General features: G+C 36.7%; 1 non-coding gene across 1 annotated transcript; it reads left to right on the forward strand.

Annotated features, from left to right (window-relative positions):
• The first annotated feature begins 21,903 nt into the window (after window positions 1-21,903).
• Window positions 21,904-22,010, forward strand: LOC123581565. Its single transcript, XR_006703830.1, has one exon. It is a non-coding gene; the product is annotated as a U6 spliceosomal RNA (small nuclear RNA).
• Window positions 22,011-23,497: the final 1,487 nt, after the last annotated feature.

Here is a 23,497-nt window from a genome sequence, read left to right on the forward strand (position 1 = left end):
TTGAAACACATCAATGCTAACATCTAGAGAGGAATGTTCATAAAACAGCCTGGCCATGTCATACTGGAGAAAAGTAAGAATGATCACTGAGGGACTTAGAGAATGTGAATCAGTCTACCAGCAAGTGTTCCCCAAACTGTCATCTCAACCTCTCATCTTAGAGGATGAATTCTTAAGGCAACTAAGAGAAGAGTATCAGAGAGCTGTGCTGAAGAAAGAACCAGTTCAAGAAAGTCACTGAGCTTTGAAGAAAGTGGTTGCCGGTGACACATCTGTTTAGGAATTATTCAAAAAGCAACAGAAGAGACATGGACCCCTTCATGAATTGTCTGTAAGTCCAATACCACGTTTGAAACTTTTATCAGCTAGAAATATAAGCTGAATTTGTACCCAATTTTCCTTTTGACCCTTGGGATTCCTCAGCAGATACTGTTATGCTTTGGTACCACCAAGTCCCAGCAGCCTAAAACAACAAAAGTTTCTTTCTTTCCCGCATGAATGTCCACTGGCTGGTGGTTTTGCTCTGTACCATCCTCACTCAAGCCCCAGGCTAATGAAGCATCCCGTCTGGAACATCACCTTGGCAGACAGAGCAAAGGAGCTCTCGAGGGTCAGGCAGCAGCAACTAAATGCTCCAGCTCAAAAGCCACATGTGTCATTTCTGCAAATGACACACATTTTCCAAAAGTAGTCAGTGGTCCCACCCAACCACAAGGTAGCAAGCAGTGCCTTCCTACCTTGTGCCCAGAAGCTGAGGAGCCAGCACAAACCACCACACCCTAAGACTAACTCGTTCCCGAGGTACGCCTTGACAGATCACCAAAATCTAGTAAAAGGGATTATCTTCTTTTCAGTTTGGAAAAACCAAAATCAAACCAAACCACACCAAAAAACTTCTCTCCTGTTAATTTATTAGCCTCAAGTTTGCCTTTAAAGAAATGCACTATACTCTGTGTACAGCCATTATATGAGGCAAAAGAAAACAGACACAAAGATGGAATACTGCATGAAAACATAAAGTTCAGAAACAAGTAAACCTAACTGACAGTGATAGAACACACAAAGGTGGTTACCCTGAGGGTTTAATTCTGACCGGAAAGACTGTCTTCAAGGGGGTAGAAAGGTTCTTTCTCTGCATATACATACATAAAGTTGATTGAACTATACTCCTAAGATTGGGTCATTAAATGCGTGTTATAACCTAAAAAAATTTTTTTTCTCATATGTAGAACATAGGCATTAATGGAAGCTGGGGAGAAACGAATGATTCATGTAAATCCATCCCTTAACTGGCACATTGTTTAAAAAAATGCATCTATAATCTAAGTAAAAAAACTATTCACCCAGAATTCATGAAAAAGTGAAAACTGAAACACTTGGGATGTTTCTATAAATTCCCTAAGCAAGCCTTTTCTTAAGTGATTTCAAATCATCCTCATCTTCAATAATAAGTATATGCAGCTGATACATGTAGTCAACTCTATAGATACTCTAATGTAGTAAAAAAGGAGATGCTTCCTGGAACAGACTAATGTGAAAAGCCAGCTTGTCAGGAAGCCTTGTCAATAAGCATGAAGTTTTAAACAAAACTGTTGATCCATAGGCAGAACTAAAAAGTACATACTGCAGAGGGGCATAAAGTAATATGGTTCTGGTTTTTACTAGTTAGTGAATGTTTAATAATTCTTCATTATTATAGGCCTTTATTCCACACACTATTTAATGAGGCCCTTGAAAATCCAGAATTTTATCTTGAGTGGTCTTTATAATTATTTAAGAAAATAAGAATTACATTTGAATATCAGATTCTCCTGGAGAAATTCCACTTATTATACAACAACTTTATAAAGAAATATGTACTATTTTAAATTAAATGTATTGTGCATATGGACAAAAGTCTAATCATGTTGACACCTTGAATAAAACTAGCTGGTCTCTTCAGATTGTTTAATAATTTACAAACAATGATCCATCTTTTTTTTTTAATTTTTTAACATTTATTTATTTTTGAGAGACAGAGGTTGAGTGGGGGAGGAGAAGAGAGAAAGACACAGAATTCAAAGCAGGCTCCAGGCTCTGAGCTGTCAGCACAGAGCCTGACATGGGGCTCGAACTCACAAACCATGAGATCATGACCTGAGCTAAAGTCAGATGCTTGACCAACTGAGCCACCCAGCCACCCAGCCACCCCAATAATGATCCATCTTAATGGTTCTCAAATTTGTTCAGATGGCTAGAGACTTCATGGAGACCTTTTCAGAATACCATAATCTTTGAACCACACTTTGAAATTTGATATTTAATTCCTTTACACAAATAAGAAACTACTTTCTTAACCAAAAAAAAAAAAAGGCGAAAAGAACATATACACATACATACATAATATAAGGTCACAATCATTAGCTCACAACTTTTGAAAAGAAAAATAAATTATCAAATCAAGTACGACAGACTGTTTTCAAGTTTTTCAACATTCATTTGCTACTTTTAATTCAATAGTAATAAATAATATATAAATAATAATCAATATATTTATGTAATATATGCTATAACACATAATAAAAATTTATATATCATTATATACTACAATAAATAATACTGAGTTCAATAATTCAATAGCCACAGCTCACTAATAGATAAGAAGCAGGTGTCACCAAAGTTTTTAATAAAATTTTAAGGAAAAAGCTAAAAATAGAAAAAGCCTATTGATTATTATATTTTCCTTAAAAAATAGGAAAATAGATATTATTCAGTTTTAGCCTCAAAATATTTTGTTTCAACTTAGAGAATGCCGGAGTTTTGAGAGCACATAGCTTATTTGACTTCATTGTCAATGAAAAGAAATGGAAATCCTTTTTGGTTTTATTATAACTGCTAGAGACTCCTTGGGATCTGATTTTATTTCATCTCCTCTATCACAGTGAAGGTAGGGGAGAATTCTAAACTGTTTACATACAAAGGGCTATACCAAGAAATATCGTAGGATAATGACCTAAATTTTTTTTTTACTCCTAGAAAAGAATACTAGTAGAAAGAATTTTGGCAAACTGTATACCTCTTTGCACATTTTTTAAATAATTTTTTTAAAGTTTATTCATCTTTGAGAGAAAGAGAGAGCACGAGCAGGGAAGGGGCAGAGACAGAGGGAGGCACAGAATCCGAAGCGAACTCCAAGCCCCAAGCTGTCAGCACAGAGCGTGACACAGGGTTGGAACCGACAAACCCCGAGATCATGACCTAAGCCCAAGTTGGACACCCAACTGACTGAGCCACCCAGGCACCCCTCTCTTTGCACATTTTTAACTTAACAACTATATTTGTTTTTATCATAAGGTATATTGGAAACAATGTAATTTCTGGTCTACTTAAATACTGACGTGTAAATAAAACTGTTTTATATCCAAAAAGAATAAACGTTAGCTCTTCTTTAAAGAGCTTTAAAAATCGGAATTTTGTATTGCTTCCTTTTCTGCTTGAAATTTGTATTTCCATTCCACTTCCCCTACAGAATTTTATGCTAATCCAATCTATTTTTATATTTTAAATTATTTTTTAATCAACCTATCTTACGTTTATGTCACAAAAATCTATATAATTTAAATATGGTTTTTACATTTATGAGCTGTGTTAAAGTATTTCTTTTAGATTTAATTATTTCAATTTTTAGTAACAGTCAATATAATATAAATAGTATAAATATTGATAATTACCTAACATAGAAAAGTAAAATTTTATTGGTAATATAAGTTAGTAGGTATGGTTGTTTTTTCGCAATTGGTTCGCTATGGATAAATATTACATATTTCTAGGATAAGACAGAATTTAACAAACATTCCGTTCCTACTAGTCATTTTTCATAGACATAATTGCTGAGAAATTATATAGTTGAAAACAGAAGGAGTTTTGTATACCGGTGTCACTCAATTCTTTGAACTCCTTCCAAGTTATATGGTAAAAATCACATACTAATTATATTTGTAAGCCATCACACTGATCCATCATCAAAAATTTTTAGTGATCTGTTATCTGATACTCAATATGTGAGGCCAGAGAAGAACTAGCCTGAACTGCAGAAGAATTTGTTATAGTGATAACAGCAATGTACTTCTTCAGCTTTTGGAAAATATACCTAAATGGACTTACCAAGAAAAAAAATGACTATTAATTGTATATTTTACTCATACCTAGAGGTAATTTATTCAAACGGTACACTCAAATGGAGTTGGGAAAAATTCAAAGTATTGTTAACTTCAACACATCTGGACCAAAATAATTTTTTAGTTATTTATTTTTATTTCACCATGTGTTTTACCAATATTTTTTGTTAAAACTTTGGCGCTCTATTGGGGCACGTGGGTGGCTCAGTCACTTGAGCGACCAACTTCGGCTCAGGTCATGATCTCACGGTTTGTGAGTTCGAGCCCCGCGTCGGGCTCTGTGCTGACAGCTCAGAGCCTGGAGCCTGCTTCAGATTCTGTGTCTCCCTCTCTCTCTGCTCCTCCCCCACCCACACTCTGTCTCTCTCTGTCTCAGAAATAAATAAGCATTAAAAATTTTTTTAAATAAAAAAAACTTTGGCACTATAGATTTAACTCTTTTGAGTTATGAAAAATGTCTGTCATATAACCTAATTAGCATAGTCACCCTACTGCCTCTTTGCTTGACTGTTCAAAGTTCTTGTAATTTTCTATCAACATATATACTCTTTGCTGAACAAGTATAGGTATGGGATATAGGGTTGGGGAGTTTATTGAATTATATGCAAGCCATTCTGCTAAGAGATCCAAGCTATTCCTTAGATCTCATCTCATTCATCTCTTCCTAGTTCACTGTGTTCCAGCCTGAAAGACTTCCTCACATACTTTGAATATGCCAAGCAGAAAACCCCCCACTTCCTGAAATAATTCCTCACTTCATTAAGATACCTGCTGAAATATACCTTATCACCACCCACTGTCTCCCTACTCTCTTTACTTATTTCTTTAAATTTATGTCCACTTTATATATTTATTGACTTATAACTTGTCTCCACCCTCATCAGCATTTAAAATCCGTGAGAGCAAACATTTTTGTTACTCCCTGTTATGTTCCCAGCACCTAGACCAGTGCTTGATATATAGTAACATCTCAAAAGTTATTCAGTGCATAAGTAGATGAATGAATGAGAATGTCTCTGATCTCAATTAACAATAAAATATTAAAAGAAAAAAAAGGTGAACTAGCATGGGGTTAATAATAGTAATAGTCTATTTTGCCAAGCATGGACACTTTAAAAATTGCTACCCAATAAAGACTCATTTCTAAAACAAAAGGAATCTTTAACACCAAAATCCAGTAAGAATCCACTACATTAGAAACAAATGAGTGTAGGGGCGCCTGGGTGGCGCAGTCGGTAAAGCGTCCGACTTCAGCCAGGTCACGATCTCGCGGTCCGTGAGTTCGAGCCGGCGTCGGGCTCTGGGCTGATGGCTCAGAGCCTGGAGCCTGTTTCCAATTCTGTGTCTCCCTCTCTCTCTGCCCTTCCCCCGTTCATGCTGTGTCTCTCTCTGTCCCAAAAATAAATAAACGTTGAAAAAAAAATTAAAAAAAAAAAAAGAAACAAATGAGTGTATTAAACTGTTCTAGAAATTCACTATATTTTTCTTATTTTCTTACTTCATACTAATGAAAACTTCAGCAAGGAAATCACTACTACAAATACTTTGGCTGTCAACACTTATCTGGGCCATGGCAGGATGCTATCTTATTCTCACTTAACCTTGAGAAATGATCTGATAAATTGCCTCAGCTAAAGCATTGGTAGTTGATAACTGGAAAAAACACTAAAATATATTTGAAAGAAGAAGGAGGAGGAGGAGGAGGAGAAGGAAAAGGAGGGGGAGGAGGAAGAAGAAGAAGGCAGAAGAGGAGGAAGAGGAAGGGGAGAAGGAGGAGAAGGAGGAAGGGGAGGAGGAGGAAGGGGAGGAGGAGGAAGAGGAAGTAGGAGGAGGAAAAGGAGGATTGATTTATGATGAAACTGGAAAATGTCTAATGGCTTTTTAGATAGAATTTCTAACCTAAAGGAAAGAGAGAGTATATTCTCTTTGTGGAATTTTGGACTTCAGAATCATAAGAAGGAAATTCTTTTTCAGAGCATCCTTCAAATTACCTTCAGAAAGAGTGAGAGCCCACAGATAAACTTAAAGGAAGTTGTGACATTACACCTGACATAGTATCTCAGATTTGGGGTGAGCCTAAATTGGAATTCTCTAATTACTGATTCTTCTCCATCTTGTCTCATTGGAGGGTTACCATTTACATGTAGTATCATAAGAGATGCCATATTATGCTTTACCTCCTGGCCATTTGGTCTTTGTTTGTCTTCAGTCTTTGCTATATGGTTTGTTTATTCTTTGTATCTTTTAGGTCTCATAACTTGGAAGAGATACATGCTGTTTTACTTGTAAGTCTTACAACTAAACCATTAGTCTCTAATTATCAGTGTCAAGACTGAAACATCCATTATTTCCTTTTTAATGACAGGACAAAATAATTTGCATATTTGTGCCTTCCTTAACACCCCTATCCTCCCTTTAGTGTTGTTTTCCTTTTTGTTTATAATCTGGAATGTTTTTATTATAATCTTGGAAGATTTTTAAGTGTATCATCAATTTCAAAAATTATGTTTGTTTCATTCTGTAAACACACAACAATTGTTTACACTTTACTTAAATGGTTTCAGTGTTCAACATCAGTCCTTTCCTATCATGACATACATGCCAAATTTTTATTTTGATGTACTCTTTTGAGTTCATCTTTAAGTAGTGCTTCTTGTTAGAGGCCCCCAGACAAATGGTCCCTATTTCACCCCCTGCTCATCATTGTCACTAACTCTAAGCCCCTCCAAATTAGAAGGTCTTAAAGGTGTAGGCCAGCATTTCCTCAATTCCTGCAAAGGATGCAACACCTCACTATCTTCTTGGCAAATTTAGGAGTCTTTGGTGGCTCCTTTAATAGGTCTCATCTGTGCTCTATTAGAAATCTATTAGAAATTATATTCATATCATATCATTGCTGCTATTCTCTACTATTGTTATTCATTTACCATTACAATAGGTTTTGGAGAAAGAGACAGTCTGAAAGAAGATTTGATCACAACACTCCTTTGCTTCAGATTTCCTAGCTAAGTCCTCACCTATTAGAGTAACATTCATACTCCATAGAAGAAAGATCCTTTATTCTCTGGGCCAGCGTCTTAAATCTTATACCAGAGCAAGTGCCTCATTCACTTCACCCTTGTTCTGGCCCTGTTTCTATGTATAGATAAAGACAGAGGAAGACTTTTTGTCCTTAAGCTGGTTTAGACTGTGTCTAAAATTAAAACCATCCCTTATTTATTTTATTTTGTTTTTGGTATTTTATTTCATACTAAAAGACTGAATGAAAAATCAACCCAAAGTAAGTAAAAACATTAATAGCAACTGAATGAGGACACATATAATGTAAATAAATACAGGAAAATTATCTATGAAATAGCTGTCTTTGTATTTTGACAAATATCAAGGGAACTAGCATCCTAAGTAAAGCCATCTATGGTGCAAGCCAACAAACACTTTGGAAAAAATTTACCAGTACTTTTGGCTATGAATATTACTTCTTAAATGTTAATAAACATGAAGAATTATCCTAGTCAACCAAGAATATCATTCACTAGCATCATCAGGGATCTCTCAGCAACTCTTGCAGTCATTCACAACTGTTTGAGTATGTTGACTTCCAGGTCAAATATTTTTCTAGCTTGAAAGTCAAATGAAGAACATCTTTTTATAGTTTATTCTTAATTCCCATCTGGATATAACTTATTACAAACAGTCTTATGAGTTCCTATGACATTTATACATAGAATAACTGCTAAACCTAAGTTAAATTTCTCAAAACATATTACTATGTCTAATGAAGTCATCTTCTGTGATCTATGTTAAGCTTTCTTCCAAACCAACTTTAAATTACACTCAACCTGCTAAGCACATTATGAATTGCTCCACAGCAAACAGTAGATATGCTTATTTGGCCTAATTAACTACAATAAAAGGATCAGCAGGTAACACCTTGTGATATTTGCTGCAATTTCTAAAAAATATGCATAGAAATTGTACATACAAAAGCTGTTTAACAGAAACAATTGTGGGCTCTTTAAACTTTGGGCAAATAAATGAGGGAAAACTGAAATAATATTTTATTTTTTAGATGATGGTAAGTTAAGATAATTTCCACTATCTAGTTTATACTAATCATTTGAAATAACTCTTATTAGCAGTGGACTGAATGCTTCTATCTGTAATTAAGCTAAGCTTTTGATACTTAGAACAATAAAATGATTGGTTTGCATTTACACACACCTCAGTTTTTCCACTTAAAAGACACATAAATACAGATTATTTTCCACTTTTGCCAAGAGATAAAACTGAGTTACTATTAATTTTATGTACACATTTCTATCAAGCATAAAAGGAGTGGTCAGCCTTCATTTCTAGCTAATTAATACAGTCATTGGATGACAAATGCCTTTTTTCTTAGCAGTCTGAGAATTCAAAAAAAAAAAAAAATAGCTTCCAGAGCTCTGCTATTACTACAAGTATGAGAAACTGGATTACTGCCTAAAAAAATAAGAAAATGTTTTTTTCAGATATAAAGCTCTGATGATCATATCCCTAGAATTATAATAAAAAATGTTTTTAAGCTTCTAGGTGTGTTTAAAACATGTCTTCTCGTTGATACATTTTTTGAGAGCAAGATTTTTTTCTTTTTGGCGGTTGGGGAAGTGTCCTATAGTCTCTACTGCCCCTTATAGGGAAGGAGATGGCGTTTATTAGATAGAGCAAGTACTGTTTGCGACATAAACATTAGCCAACTTTGGCGATGGGGAAAAGCAAGTAATTGTGCTTCTCCTCCTTCCTCAGTGAAGCTCTCCTCAATCTCTTTTGTTTTCCAAGGTCTTCCCAACCTCTTAATTTTGAAGTATCCCAAGACATTCTCAGTCCTCTTCTTCAGCTACACTCACTTGGTGATTTCATTCAGGCCTGAGGTTTAATCCATCTTCTCTCTATTCTAATGCTCCCAAATTCTTATCTCAAGTCCAGATCTTGTTCCCAAACTCCAGGTTCCTATATCCAACTGCTGCCTCGACATTTCTACTTGGATGTCAAATAGCATGCCAAAGTCAGCATGTCCAAAACTCAAATCCTATTCTTTCTCCACAGAGACTTTTGATCTAGGTGTTCCCTTTGCTGGAAGACTCCCCATCACCCACCTCCTCCCCGTCCAATGGACACGCACTCATGCACACATGCACACATGTACAAACCTGATTGCTGCTAGGCTAAACTCCTAACTTCTTTACCTTTTACAATCTTTGGTCAGATGCTGCTATCTTAAGGAGTCCTGCCCTGTCTGCCTTATTTAACACAGCAACCTGATCCTCTCTGTGACTTAGACCCCCTGACCCTACTTACTTTGCTCTACCTGTTTTGCTCACAGAACTTTAACCTTGGACAAGTTCAATCATCAAGCAGTGGAAATGGACAAGTCCAAAAATATTCACTTGCCAATTGCTTTACTATGTTTCTTACTTACTGTCAATACTGAATTTATCTGATAGCCAGGCCCACTACCTAGAAAAACCTTAAGCCAAGGCAAGAGTTTATCAGCAGAGATTATAACTGTACCTAAAATTTTTACTTTTTTCTTATCTCCCTATACTTCCACACATATCTAAGAGATTCACATACCACATTATCTTAGGTAAATACCTCTTATTAGTTACTGACATCTTCACACACAAAATCCATTCTCATGTTGTTTTCCAGATATGCTTCTTAGGACATCTTAAGGGAAACCTTTGTTTCTTCATGTATGAAAATTGCAAACAACATAAACAATTAATTTCATATTTTGTGCATGAAATTATTTGACTGACATTGGATGACATAGAAGTTACTGGTTGTTTACAGTTTAAAGTCCTTGTAAAGCAGTATCTATTGGACTACATTTCTCAATATTTATCTAAAACTTACTATAAAATTTCTATCATCACCATTCTGGTCCACCAACACACACACACACACACACATACACACACACACACACACACACACACACACACACACACCCTAAAGGCCTGTCACAAGTCTTTCTTTTCTAAGTCATTGGTTTCCTGAAACAAAGGGAATATCTTTCCTGGTCTTTTGATTAGGAGATTTAGTATTTGCAAACTAAAAGTTTGATGGTAAAAATAGCTGATTTCTATATGCTTTGTGTTAGGCATATACTGAGCCCTGTGTGTGTATTTGTTCATGTAAATCTGACAACAATCCTATGATGTATGTGTTATTATTAACCACTTTACAGGTTAGGAAATTAAGGAACCTTTATCATGGTGAGTAAAGCTAGGTAAAAACCTGCACTCTTTACCCCATCTTCTGGTGTCCTTAACTCATTGTATAAGAACTTGTCCATTGACTGCATCAATTACATTACCAGCATCAACATTTTAAATTTATCGAATGTTGGGGCGCCTGGGTGGCGCAGTCGGTTAAGCGTCCGACTTCAGCCAGGTCACGATCTCGCGGTCCGTGAGTTCGAGCCCCGCGTGGGGCTCTGGGCTGATGGCTCAGAGCCTGGAGCCTGTTTCCGATTCTGTGTCTTCCTCTCTCTCTGCCCCTCCCCCGTTCATGCTCTGTCTCTCTCTGTCCCCAAAATAAATAAACGTTGAAAAAAAATAAATTTATCGAATGTAATAACTTACAGATTTAAGAAATACATTTTATATACACACATACACACACACACACACACACACACACACACACACACACACACCCATCCACATACAACTAAAACAAAAGTTTCACAAACCAGTAATCAACCTTACTATTTTACTACATGCAAGGCACTCCAATAGTTTCAATGTTATTCTAGTCTGGTGTAATGTATTTTTTAATTTATCAACTCACTAAATTGACTTACACCTGAGTTAGAAATACTGTGAAAAACAGTAAATGATGATATTTAGCTTTTATTTTTCTATTACTCTATAAGCTTCTTAATCATTTATCAAATTTGATGCAAAAATTAATTTTAAAATTTCCTGATAATTCTGTTTTAAAAAACAATAAAAACATTCAGACTGTATCTACCCAAGAGAAGCATATAATCCAACACTTCAAAAGATTTAAGTTTTTAAACATTTTCTTAAACAGCAAAACTTACATGAAAACTATCTTTATAATCATGATAAAGCTAAGCACACAGTAGTCTCTCCATGTATATTACAATAATAACTATGTAGCAATAAGTAATTAAGTGGAAATTAGCCTTTTAAAAAATTTATTTTTGAGAGACAGAGAGAGGCAAAGCACAAGTCAGGGAGGGGCAGAAACAGAGAAGGAGACGCATAATCCAAAGCAGGCTCCAGGCTCCAAGCTGTCAGCAGAGAGCCCAACAAGGGGCTTAAACTCACAAACTGCAAGATCATGACCTGAGCCGAAGTCGGATGCTTAACCAACTGAGCCACCCAGGTGCCCCTAACCTTTTAAAATTTATTTACCAGCAAATATATTTTTAATTATTTGAAAGAAGTAATTAGTTTATTTTACATTTTTTCTTGGGAAATTCAAGACTGGCTTCTATACACAAAAGTTTATAATTTAAAAAATTATAATTTTTAAAATGGCATTGTTGGGGCTCCTGGGTGGCTCAGTCGGTTAAGCGTCCGACTTTGGCTCAGGTCATGATCTCACGGTTCGTGAGTTCGAGCCCGGCGTTGGGCTCTGTGCTGGCAGCTCAGAGCCTGGAGCCTGCTTCAAATTCTATGTCTCCCTCTCTCTCTGCTCCTCCTGGCTCATGCTCTGTCTCTCTCTCCTTCAAAAATAAATAAAAACATTTTTAAAAAAATATATTAAAATGGCATTGTCTTGGTAAATAAAATAAATCACTTAAGCATAATTTATTCACAATGTGCAGTGGAATCATTCCTCTCAGAAATGAATATGACACCATTTTCATAGTTGGAATGACTTGGAAGGATATTATTTGTTTTTACCTAAAAGAATAAGTAAAAATACTGACTAGAGAAACTACATATTTCCAAACTAAGTTTAGCATTTATACATAAGATGAAATGTGAGTCTTTGAAGACTGGCAAGGCCAATTCTCCCCCCAAATTGGAGTCAGCCAGTCTTCATTTACTTGGGAAGAACAAGGTTAAGCTCATATTCAGAGACTGTGTCAAAAGCCCTATTACCAAGTACAACTACTAGCCATGTCCAGAAAAAAGTAGCTGGTCTAACTTCAATGAAGTTGACAGTAAATTCAATAAAAGAAAGGATGGATGGAAGGCTTGCAGGTAACCAATTGATTTGGAGGAAAGTTAGAGGTGGATTTTCATATTTGTGAAATGCTTTTGTGTAGGTATCATGAATTATACATGGCCCATTTGTAATGCGTATTTTGTGGGAACTAACAGATACCAGGAGTGCAATAGTAGCATAAAAGAGTAATAAAGAGAAATAGACTTCATCTTTGTAATCATACTTATGTCATTTATAAGTGTCACAGTTTATTTCCATTGATGGCCTCTTCCCGTCTTTGAACTTTCTCAAAAATAGGAAAACATACATAACTCAAATGCTATTTTATTCAAGTGCTAACTAAAGTTTTTGTCCTTGGACTTGACTAGCTAATTTTTAAAAAAATTGTTTAATGTTTATTTTTGAGACAGAGAGACAGAGACAGAGACAGAGACAGAGCATGAGTGGGAGAGGGGCAGAGACAGAGAGGGAGACACAGAATCCAAAGCAAGCACCAGGCTCTGAGCTGTCAGCACAGAGCCAGAAATGGGGCTCAACTTCACAAACGGTGAGATCATGACCTGAGCTGAAGTCAAGATGCTCAGCCAACTGAGCTACCCAGGGGCACCTTGACTAGTTAATTTATTTTTTGTCCCCATGGATATTTTATTTTATTTTTTATTTTTATTTTTTATTTTTTAAATTTTGCATCAAAATTAGTTAGCATATAGTGCAACAATGATTTCAAGAGTAGATTCCTTGGTGCCCCTTACCCATTTGGCCCATCCCCCCACCCACAACCCCTCCAGTAACCCTCAGTTTGTTCTCCATATTTACGAGTCTCTTCTGTTTTGTCCACCTCCTTGTTTTTATATTATTTTTGTTTCCCTTCCCTTATGTTCATCTGTTTTGTCTCTTAAAGTCCTTATATGAGTGAAGTCATATGATTTTTGTCTTTCTCTGACTAATTTCACTTAGCATAATGCCATCTGGTTTCATCCACATAGTTGCAAATGGCAAAGATTTCATTCTTTTTGATTGTCAAGTAATACTCCATTGTATATATATACCACTTCTTCTTTATCTATCCAACCATCGATGGACATTTGGGCTCTTTCCATACTTTGGCTATTGTTGATAGTGCTGCTATAAACATGGGGGTGCATGTGTCCCTTCGAAACAGCATACCTATATTCCTTGGATAAACACCTAGTAGTGCAATTGCTGGGTCGTAGGATAGTTCTATTTTTAGTTTTTTGAGGAACCTCCATACTGTTTTCCAGAGTGGCTGCACCAGCTTGCATTGCCGCCAACAATGCAAAAGAGATCCTCTTTCTCTGCATCCTCGCCAACATCTGTTGTTGCCTGAGTTGTTAACGTTAGCCATTCTGACAGGTGTAAGGTGGTATCTCAGTGTGGTTTTGATTTGTGTTTCCCTGATGATGAGTGATGTTGAGCATTTTTTCATGTGTCGGTTGGCCATCTGGATGTCTTCCTTGGAGAAGTGTCTATTCATGTCTTTTGCCCGTTTCTTCACTAGATTAGTTGTTTTTTGGGTGGTGAGTTTGAAAAGTTCTTTATAGATTTTGGATACTAACCTTTTATCTGATATGTCATTTGCAAGTATCTTCTCGCATTCTGTCAGTTGCCTTTTAGTTTTGCTGATTGTTTCCTTCGCTGTGCAGAAGCTTTTTATTTTGATGAGGTCCCAGTAGTTCATTTTTGCTTTTGTTTCCCTTGCCTCCGGAGACGTGTTGAGAAAGAAGTTGCTGTGGGCAAGATCAAAGAGGTTTTTGCCTGCTTTCTCCTCGAGGATTTTGATGGCCTTCTGTCTTACATTAAGGTCTTTCATCCATTTTGGGTTTATTTTTGTGTATGGTAAGAAAGTGGTCCAGGTTCATTCTTCTGCATGTCGCTGTCCAGTTTTCCCAGCACCACTTGCTGAAGAGACTGTCTTTATTACATTGGATATTCATTCCTGCTTTGTCAAAGATGAGTTGGCCATACGTTTGTGGGTCCGTTTCTGGGTTCTCTATTCTGTTCCATTGATCTGAGTGTCTGTTCTTATGCCAGTACCATACTGTCTTGATGATTACAACTTTGTAGTATAGCTTGAAGTCTGGGATTGTGATGCCTCCTGTTTTGGTTTTCTTTTTCAAGATTGCTTTGGCTATTCAGGGTCTTTTCTGGTTCCACACAAATTTTAAGATTATTTGTTCTACCTCTGTGAAGAATGCTGGTGTTACTTTGATAGGCATTGCATTGAATATGTAGATTGCTTTGGGTAGTGTCGACATTTTAACAATATTTGTTCTTCCTATCCAGGAGCATGGAATCTTTTCCCATTTTTTTGTGTCTTCTTCCATTTCTTTCATAAGCTTTCTATAGTTTTCAGTGTATAGATTTTTCACCCCTTTGGTTAGATTTATTCCTAGGTATTTTATGGTTTTTTTTGCGCAACTGTAAATGGGATCGAGTCCTTGATTTCTCTTTTTGTCGCTTCATTGTTCGTATATAGGAATGCAACTAATTTCTGTGCATTGATTTTATATCCTGCAACTTGGCTGAATTCATGAATCCATTCTAGCAGTTTTTTGGTGGAATCTTTTGGGTTTTCCATATAGAGTATCATGTCATCTGCGAAGAATGAAAGTTTGACCTCCTCCTGGTTGATTTGGATGCCTTTTATTTCTTTGTGTTGTCTGATTGCAGAGGCAAGGCTTCCAATACTATGTTGAATAACAGTGGTGAGAGTGGACATCCCTGTCTTGTTCCTGACCTTAGGGGGAAAGCTCTCAGTTTTTCCCCATTGAGGATGACATTAGTGTTGGGTCGTTCATATATGGCTTTTATGATCTTGAGGTATGGTCGTTCTATCCCTACTTTCTTGAGGGTTTCTATCAAGAAAGGATGCTGTATTTTGTCAAATGCTTTTTCTGCATCTATTGAGAGGATCATATGGTCCTTGTCCTTTCTTTTATTGATGTGATGAATCATGTTAATTGTTTTGCGGATATTGAACCAGCCCTGCATCACAGGTATAAATCCCACTTGGTCGTAGTGAATAATTTTTTTCATGTATTGTTGGATACGGTTGGCTAATATCTTGTTGAAGATTTTGCATCCATGTTCATCAGGGAAATTGGTCTATAGTTCTCCTTTTTAGTGTGGTCTTTGTCTGGTTTTGGAATCAAGGTAATGCTGGCTTCATAGAAAGAGTTTGGAATTTTTCCTTCCATTTCTATTTTTTGGAACAGTTTCAAGAGAATAGGTGTTAACTCTTCCTTAAATATTTGGCAGAATTCCCCTGGAAAGCCATCTGGCCCTGGATTCTTGTTTTTTGGCAGGTTTTTGATTACTAATTCGATTTCTTTACTGGCTATGGGTCTGTTCATATTTTCTATTTCTTCCTGTTTCAGTTTTGGTAGCATATGTTTCTAGGAATTTGTCCATTTATTCCAGATTGCCCATTTTATTGGCATATAATTGCTCATAATATTCTCGTATTATTGTTTTTATTTCTGTTGTGTTGATTGTGACCTCTCCTCTTTCATTCTTGATTTTATTTATTTGGGTCCTTTCCTTTTTCTTTTTGATCAAACTGGCTAGTGGTTGATCAATTTCGTTAATTCTTTCAAAGAACCAGCTTCTGGTTTCATTGATCTGTTCTGTTTGTTTTTGTTTTTTGGGTTTTTTTTTTGTTTTGATAGCATTAATTTCTGTTCTAATCTTTATTTTTTCCTGTCTGCTGCTGGTTTTGGGTTTTATTTGCTGTTCTTTTTGCAGGTCCTTAAAGCATAAGGTTAGGTTGTGTATCTGACATCTTTCTTCCTTCTTTAGGAAGGTCTGGATTGCTATATACTTTCCTGTTATGACTGCCTGTGCTGTGTCCCATAGGTTTGGGTTGTGGTTTGACTAGTTAATTTAAAAAACTACACTTGGGGGTGCCTGGGTGGCTCAGTCGGTTAAGTGGCCGACTTCGGCTCAGGTCATGATCTCACAGTCCGTGAGTTCGAGCCCTGTATCAAGGCTCTGTGCTGACAGCTCGTAGTCTGGAGCCTGTTTCAGATTCTGTGTCTCCTTCTCTCTGACCCACCCCCCTCATTCATGCTCTGTCTCTCTCTGTATCAAAAATAAATAAACGTTAACAATAAATAAAAATAAATAAATAACAATAAAAAAATAAAAAACTACACTTGTCCAGGGCAGTTGGGACACTGCCCACATGATGGTCATGTCCATAACCCTCCCATTTGTTTCCTCCACTGGAAGGACTTGAGAACATAAGAAAGTAATATGCTGAAATGTTACAATTCTTTTTTTGAGTCTATGCTTTCATATGGAAACAAAAGCCTCTTGTTCCTGGCAACTTGATTCCTGAAATACTTGCCTGCTCTCTCTAATTTGCCTGCACTCTTTTCTATATTGCACAATCAAAAAAGTGAAATACCAAAGAGATTTAGCAAATCTATTTGATGCCCACCCTGAGAAGGGCAGGAGAGGACTGCTCACCCATTTGCTTCTTTTCCTCCTGCAAGTTCGAGACAGGTCTCGATTAGATCAATGGTTCAAATCTAACAGTTTATGTTCATAGCCTTGAGTCTCTATACAAGCCCTGTCCTTGGCTGAGGAACCAAATGAGAATATTCTTTACTGAAGTGGCCTTAGTCAGGCTTGGGCCGTCAGTGTTCACTCATGATTAGAGCAAATGGAGTTCTAGGTAAGAGAGTTCGGATTCATTCTATAGGCCTCAGAAGTTGTGTCTCAATCTACAAACTCTAGATATTTCTAGATCAGTGATCACACATGTGTGTATGTAATGAGTGTGATGTGTGTGTGTAGATGTGTAAAGAGATTTTATGTCTTTTGTTCATTTTGGGAAAAACACAAAAAAGTGAAACTCTGATTCTTTTCTTTGATAATTATTCTGAGCCATAGATGGCAATTAATCTGACAATCTCATTCTTACTTCCTGTCCTTTGGGAGGTAAGATTGTTTGTGAACCTTAATTATTGTTTGTAAAGCTACCATATTTTTCTCCTTTGCTGAGAGATAAAGTTCCCCTAAAATAGACATTGAAGAGATAAAAGTTCTGCTTTGGGAAATTTAGAAATATGAAAGTCAGCTGAGTGAAAGAGAGAACAAAGAAATCAGAAGAACAGCTTTCCTCATTCATTGAACAAACACATATTGTTTATTATGTTCCAGGTTCTCTTCTAAATACTGGGGGTGGGAGAGGGGGCGGGGAGTAAGCATGTGAGATCAACATACCTATACTTAAACTACAGCAGAGAAACTGAGAATGAAAACACATACACAATAACTTATTTAGAATATAAACCGCAGATAGGTACTTTTTTAAAAATCAGGGAAAGAGGCAGAGAGTGTAGGTGAGGTACATTTTACCTAAGGAAGGTGTATTCGTTTTCTATTGCTTTATAACAAATTTATCACAAATTTAGTAGCCTAATATTATATCCATCTTGACTTTGGTGGTCTGCTGCTTAGGATCTCACAAAGCTGCAATTAAGAATAAGTTGGCTGGGGCACCTGGGTGGCTCATTGGTTGAGCGACTGACTTGGGCTCAGGTCATGATCTTGCAGTTTGTGAGTTCGAGCCCTGTGTCAGGCTCTGTGCTGACAGCTCAGAGCCTGGAGCCTGCTTCAGTTTCTATGTCTCCCCCTCTCTCTACCCCTTCCCTGCTCACACTCTGTCTCTCTGTCTCTCAAAAATAAATAAACATTAAAAAAAAATAAAAAAATAAAGAACAAGTTGGCTAAGGCTAGGTTCTCATCTAAGACTAGGGGTCCTCTTCAAGTTCAGAACACTTCCAAGTCAGCAGGATTCAGATCCTTGCAGCTGCAGAACTCAGTGTGGTTGCTTCTTCACAGCCTGCATAAACCCCTGATGGCTGAGGAGTGTAGCCTTTCTTTAGACCCTCTTCCTCCCAAATATTCTCCAGACCCAAGACATGTCAGACTACATTGGAAAGAAGAAATTATTTTTTTTTATTTTTTAAACGTTATATTTATTTTTGAGACACAGACCCAGAGCATGAGCAGGGAGGGGCAGAGAGAGAGAGGGAGACACAGAATCTGAAGCAGGCTCCAGGCTCCGAGCTGTCAGCACAGAGCCCAACATGGGACTCAAACTCACAAACCGCGAGATCATGACCTGAGCCGAAGTCTGACTGAGCCACTCACTCACTCAGAAGAAATTATTTACTCAAGGCTTAGGTTGCTCTCAAAAAGAATTATGGAAAGAAAGAAAAAAATATATAACTTTACTTGCAATAGAAGGGAAGTAGATGACCATCCTGTATCTTATGTTTTCTTGCTCATATCTATCTTCTGTTTAACATGTCCAATCTTTTTTTGTGTTCTCTAGTCCAGTATTTCACTCCCCTCCTACAGACATTCCAATTTGCCCCACCAAAGAAGGCTGTTTGACCCCTCCCAGAGCCCTTTAGCCATATGAGAACCTGGTTGCCTTATGTCAGGGCTAGATGCAAATAGAGGCTCCCCAAAGGCTGTTGGTGAATACTTAAATTTCAGTTCATTTTCCCATGATTAGTTGTGGCTGGTTTTCTCCACATTTTAGTTAAGAAATAGGCACATTTATCTAAGACATGAGTCAGCATACCATTTTTCTTTAAAGGGCTGCACAGTAAACACTTCGTCTTTGCAGACTGTATGATCTTTGTACTATATTCTAATAAAATTTTATTTATTAAAACAGGAGATAGGCAAGCATAGTTTAATGACCCCTTACCAAAGCATCACTTTTCAGTAACATAGACTAATATCATATTCCAATATGCTATCTCTCCTGTAGACACAACTTTTTCTAATCCTTTGCCCCTGCATACCTTCTCAAAACATAAGCAAAATGAAAATGAAGCACTATTGGCAGTAGACTTCTTCAGACCTAACTGATACTGTGCACCTTACCCCCATGACCTCTTTTGGACCCACTCCTTCCAACACACTCTTAGCAGGAGTCCATCCAAAGGGGCACCACAAAGGTAGCGTTATACAAGCAGCTTTGTCAGGGGCCAGCACAATCCCAGAGTGATTCCTGCCCCAGGAAGAGGGGAAGAAAACCACACACACCAGTTTGACTGTGGCCCCAGCAGTGGGCTGTGGGCAGACATCTGGTCTGACTACAGGCCCTGCACACCAATGAAAACAAAGACAGGGGTGCCTGGGTGGCTCAGCTGGTTAAGTGTCCAACTCGTGATTTTGGCTTAGGTCATTATCTCATGGTTTGTGAGTTCAAGGCAATGCACAGCCTGTTTGGGATTCTCTTAACCAGAGCATCGTCATTAAACAGCTTGAAAGTGACAAAGCTTACACTTGAACATGTGCTCTAGCAGCCTGGCCCCTAACCAGTACATGAGATTGCCTCCTTAGGGGTTAAAGGAAGCAGAATCCTGTTTTATCAAGTCAGAGGGTCTGATTTTTTTGAGAGACAATAGAGAGGAAGTGTAAGAACAGAAACCCACTAATATGGCCAGACTATTGAGTTCCACATGAAAAGATACCCAGTCAAAATTATTTAGTGGCAGGTATGACTGACGAGATTTTTAAAAAGAACAATTTTACTGAAATTTAATGAATATACCATTCAGTTCATCCACTTAAAGTGTGTGATTTACAAAAAGACAAAAAATAACAAGTATTGGCAAGGATGTAAAGAAAAAGAAACCCTTATACACTGGTGGTAGGAATGTAAACTGGTACAGCCACTGTGAGTATGAAGGGTCCTCAAAAAACTAAAAATAGAAATACCATATGATCCAATAATTCCACTACTGGGTATTTCCCAAAGAAAACAAAAACACTAATTTAAAAATATATATGCACCACTATGTTTATTACAGCATTATTCAAAATAGCCAGGATACAAAGGCAGCGCCCCCCCCCCAACACACACACACAGTGGACTACACACAGACATAAAAAAGGATGAAATCATGTCATTTGAGACAACGTAGATGGACCTAGAGGATATTATGCTAAATGAAATAAGCCAGACTGAGAAAGGCAAATGCCATATGATTCCACTCATATGTGGAATAGAAGAAGAAGAAGAAGAAGAAGAAGAAGAAGAAGAAGCAGCAGCAGCAGCAGCAGGAGGAGGAAGGGGAGTGGAGGGGAGAGGGAGGGGCAGGAGGAGGAGAAGAAAAAAAAAACGAATAAACAAAAAAGCAGAATCAGACCTATAAATACAGAGAACAAACTTATGGCTGCCAGAGGAAAGAAGGGTGGGGAGGGAGGGAAAAATGGGTAAAGGGGAGTAGGAAATACAAGCCCCCAGTTGTGGAATGAATAAGTCACAAGAATAAAAGACACAGCATAAGGAATATAGTCAATGATACTCTAATAGTGATGTAATGGGACAGATGGTAGTTATACTTGTCATGAACACAGAACAATGTATGAACTTGTCAAATCACTATGTTGTACTCCTGAAACTAATGTAACATTGTGTGTCAACTACACTAAAATTTAAAAAATTAAATAAAGTGTTAAGATTTGGTGGTTTTTATTATATTCACAAAGCTACACAATGATCGCCAGAATCAAATTTAAAACATTTTCATATCCCAAAAAGAAACCCCATTCTGAGATGGAGTGACACATATTGCAAACCAAGGATCCACTCTCCATCATGTTTAGGTCATAGAAAATCACGGTAAATCAGCTTCCATATGAAGGACAGTAACATCTTATATCTGTAATTTGCATCATGCTTTAAAATATGTGTTCACATGTATAACTTCATTTGGTACTGCTGATGCAACCCTGTGCTGTTGTCAGTGGAATATTGTCCACACTTTATAAATTAAAACTCAGAAATATTATATGATGGCATTAACTCCTCACAGAGGAGAACCTAAAATCCAGCTCTCTTGATTCTAAATCCTATAAATCCTGTAACTTTTTTATTGATAATGTTTTATAAATTATAGATAAGCCAAATATATCCATCTCTGAAATCCAATAACTTCAAAAAACTCTCCCATGGCTCAAAAAGTAGTCAAACTTACAAATTTTTATCTGAATACCTATGTTATTTCTTTTTCTATCACTGCTAGCCATCATGATGTCACTATACAAATGAAACACTTATTCATCCCTTTTCCCACTTATTAAGTGTCATTTAAAAAGTCTGGAGTTTGTGATATTATGATTGTTACCATGGTAATGAACTGCAATATCAAACTCTATTCATAAATCATCTGTAAGTAAAGCAAACAAAAGAATGAGACTAAACACTGAGAGTTTCTTTTACTTAGAACCCATATTTAATAATAATAAAAATGTGTGCAAAAATTAAATTCAACATTTACTGCATGCCTACTATATACCAGGCTTTGTACCAGTTTCTGGTAATATAGAAGCAAATGATACCAGTTTAGAGCCATTAGCACAAATTACTTTTTCAGCAGTTTGCTCTTTCAACTAAGGCTATGGTTGAGTTTGCCACTATCTTGTTTCGATATGTAAGCTAATAAACTAAAAATATAGGATACAACCAACCAATCATTCATCTTTAAAGACAATGCTATTAGTGCTCACTTTGGCAGCACATATACTAAGATTGGAACGATACAGAGAAGATTAGCATGGCCCCTGCACAAGGATGACACTCAAATTCGTGAAGCGTTCCATATAAAAAAAAAGAAAACAAAGATAATGCTATTAAATAATACTTAAATCCACTTAAGTATTTAATGAATTTTAAATCCATTAAAAATTTTCACAGTGTGTTTTTCCATTTAAAAAAACAGGTTATAAAATAGTGTTTATAGTGTGATTATAATTTTCTTCTCTAGATTTTATTGTGTTCACCTAAAATGACATGATTCAGAGTTGAAGAATGCATTTGCTTTTTAAAAATCAACACACTAAAAATTTAGTAGCTGATAGAATGATATAACTGGAAGTCTTCAAATCTGGCAGCAGAAAGAATAGAAAACGCTTCTTGCTGAAAAGACCTCACCTTAAGCAATTTTCCACTAGATTATTTGATGGACTATTTGGAATTTTCCATTCCATTTATTTGATGAAGGCTCTTCAAGAGTCCCAGTCAATTAAAAACAAAGAAACAAGAAAGAAAAAACAACCCCAACACACTTTCAGTTCAAATCTGAAAACATTTTCCCAGTAAATCAAGCTGCCATTGTAATGAATTCCTTCATGTAAACTTTCTAATTGGCTATCTTACCTAGAAAAGAGTTTTTTCCTGAGACCAAGCCTGGCTCCGAAGAGCCCCACCAATGCTTCCTTTTCATAGCAACGGGGCTGAGAAATGTTTGCTCCAGGATCACAGCATTGAGTAGAAGACACTATTCTGACTCTTCCGCTGTCCTCAAGTTTCCTTTTAAGAATGGAAGGTAAAGGTAAAAGATAGGCTGGGTTCAAGAGTTCTAATAGAGAAAGAGCAGACCCTTGACTTCAGATCCTAAGTTCTCAGACCCACTAAAAGTTTGTAAACCGTCATTACTCATGAAACCCACATAAACAAAGACTATTTATACTTTCATTTCACAGGTAGGGATAGGACTGACTGCTAAATCTAATATTAGTTTAAATAAACCAACTGTGTACTATGTTCCAACAGTACATAAATAACTAGAGAAAAATCTAAATGAAACAGTGTTTTATTTATTATATAAGAGGAGGGATATTTCTTCCTAAGAGAAAATGGAAAGTAAAGGTATATAGACTATTTTTTAAAAACTGAGGAACATCAAACAATGTATGTTCTTAAAAACTCTATAAATTAGGAGATAAAGTCACCTGCTAAGAGTATGAAGGCAGCGCTAGGGTTGAAGTTAAGGAATTCAGGGGAGAGCAAAAAGATTTAGAATAACTAGAAAACAGGAATTGTCAAATAGCTATGAAAACCCATTTGAGTTTGAATAGCAGGAATCTGAAGAGACCAATCAGCATGGTTTAGTAATTTCTCAACCAATGTTCAGGAGCCCAGAGGAGCAACTAAAAGATGTATTTTGGGGTAAGCTAATCAGACCTGAACTTTTGGAAGGAGAGCCCCGAAGACTGTCAAGGAGGGAAAAGACTGGGAAGTCTAGGGGGGTATCATCAACCTAATCCTATGCTAAGAGTAGGCTCAAGCTTTAACAGAAGGCAATCAGGTAATT

The sequence above is a fragment of the Leopardus geoffroyi genome, chromosome A1, assembly GCF_018350155.1.
Source record: "Leopardus geoffroyi isolate Oge1 chromosome A1, O.geoffroyi_Oge1_pat1.0, whole genome shotgun sequence".
Taxonomy (NCBI): domain Eukaryota; kingdom Metazoa; phylum Chordata; class Mammalia; order Carnivora; family Felidae; genus Leopardus; species Leopardus geoffroyi.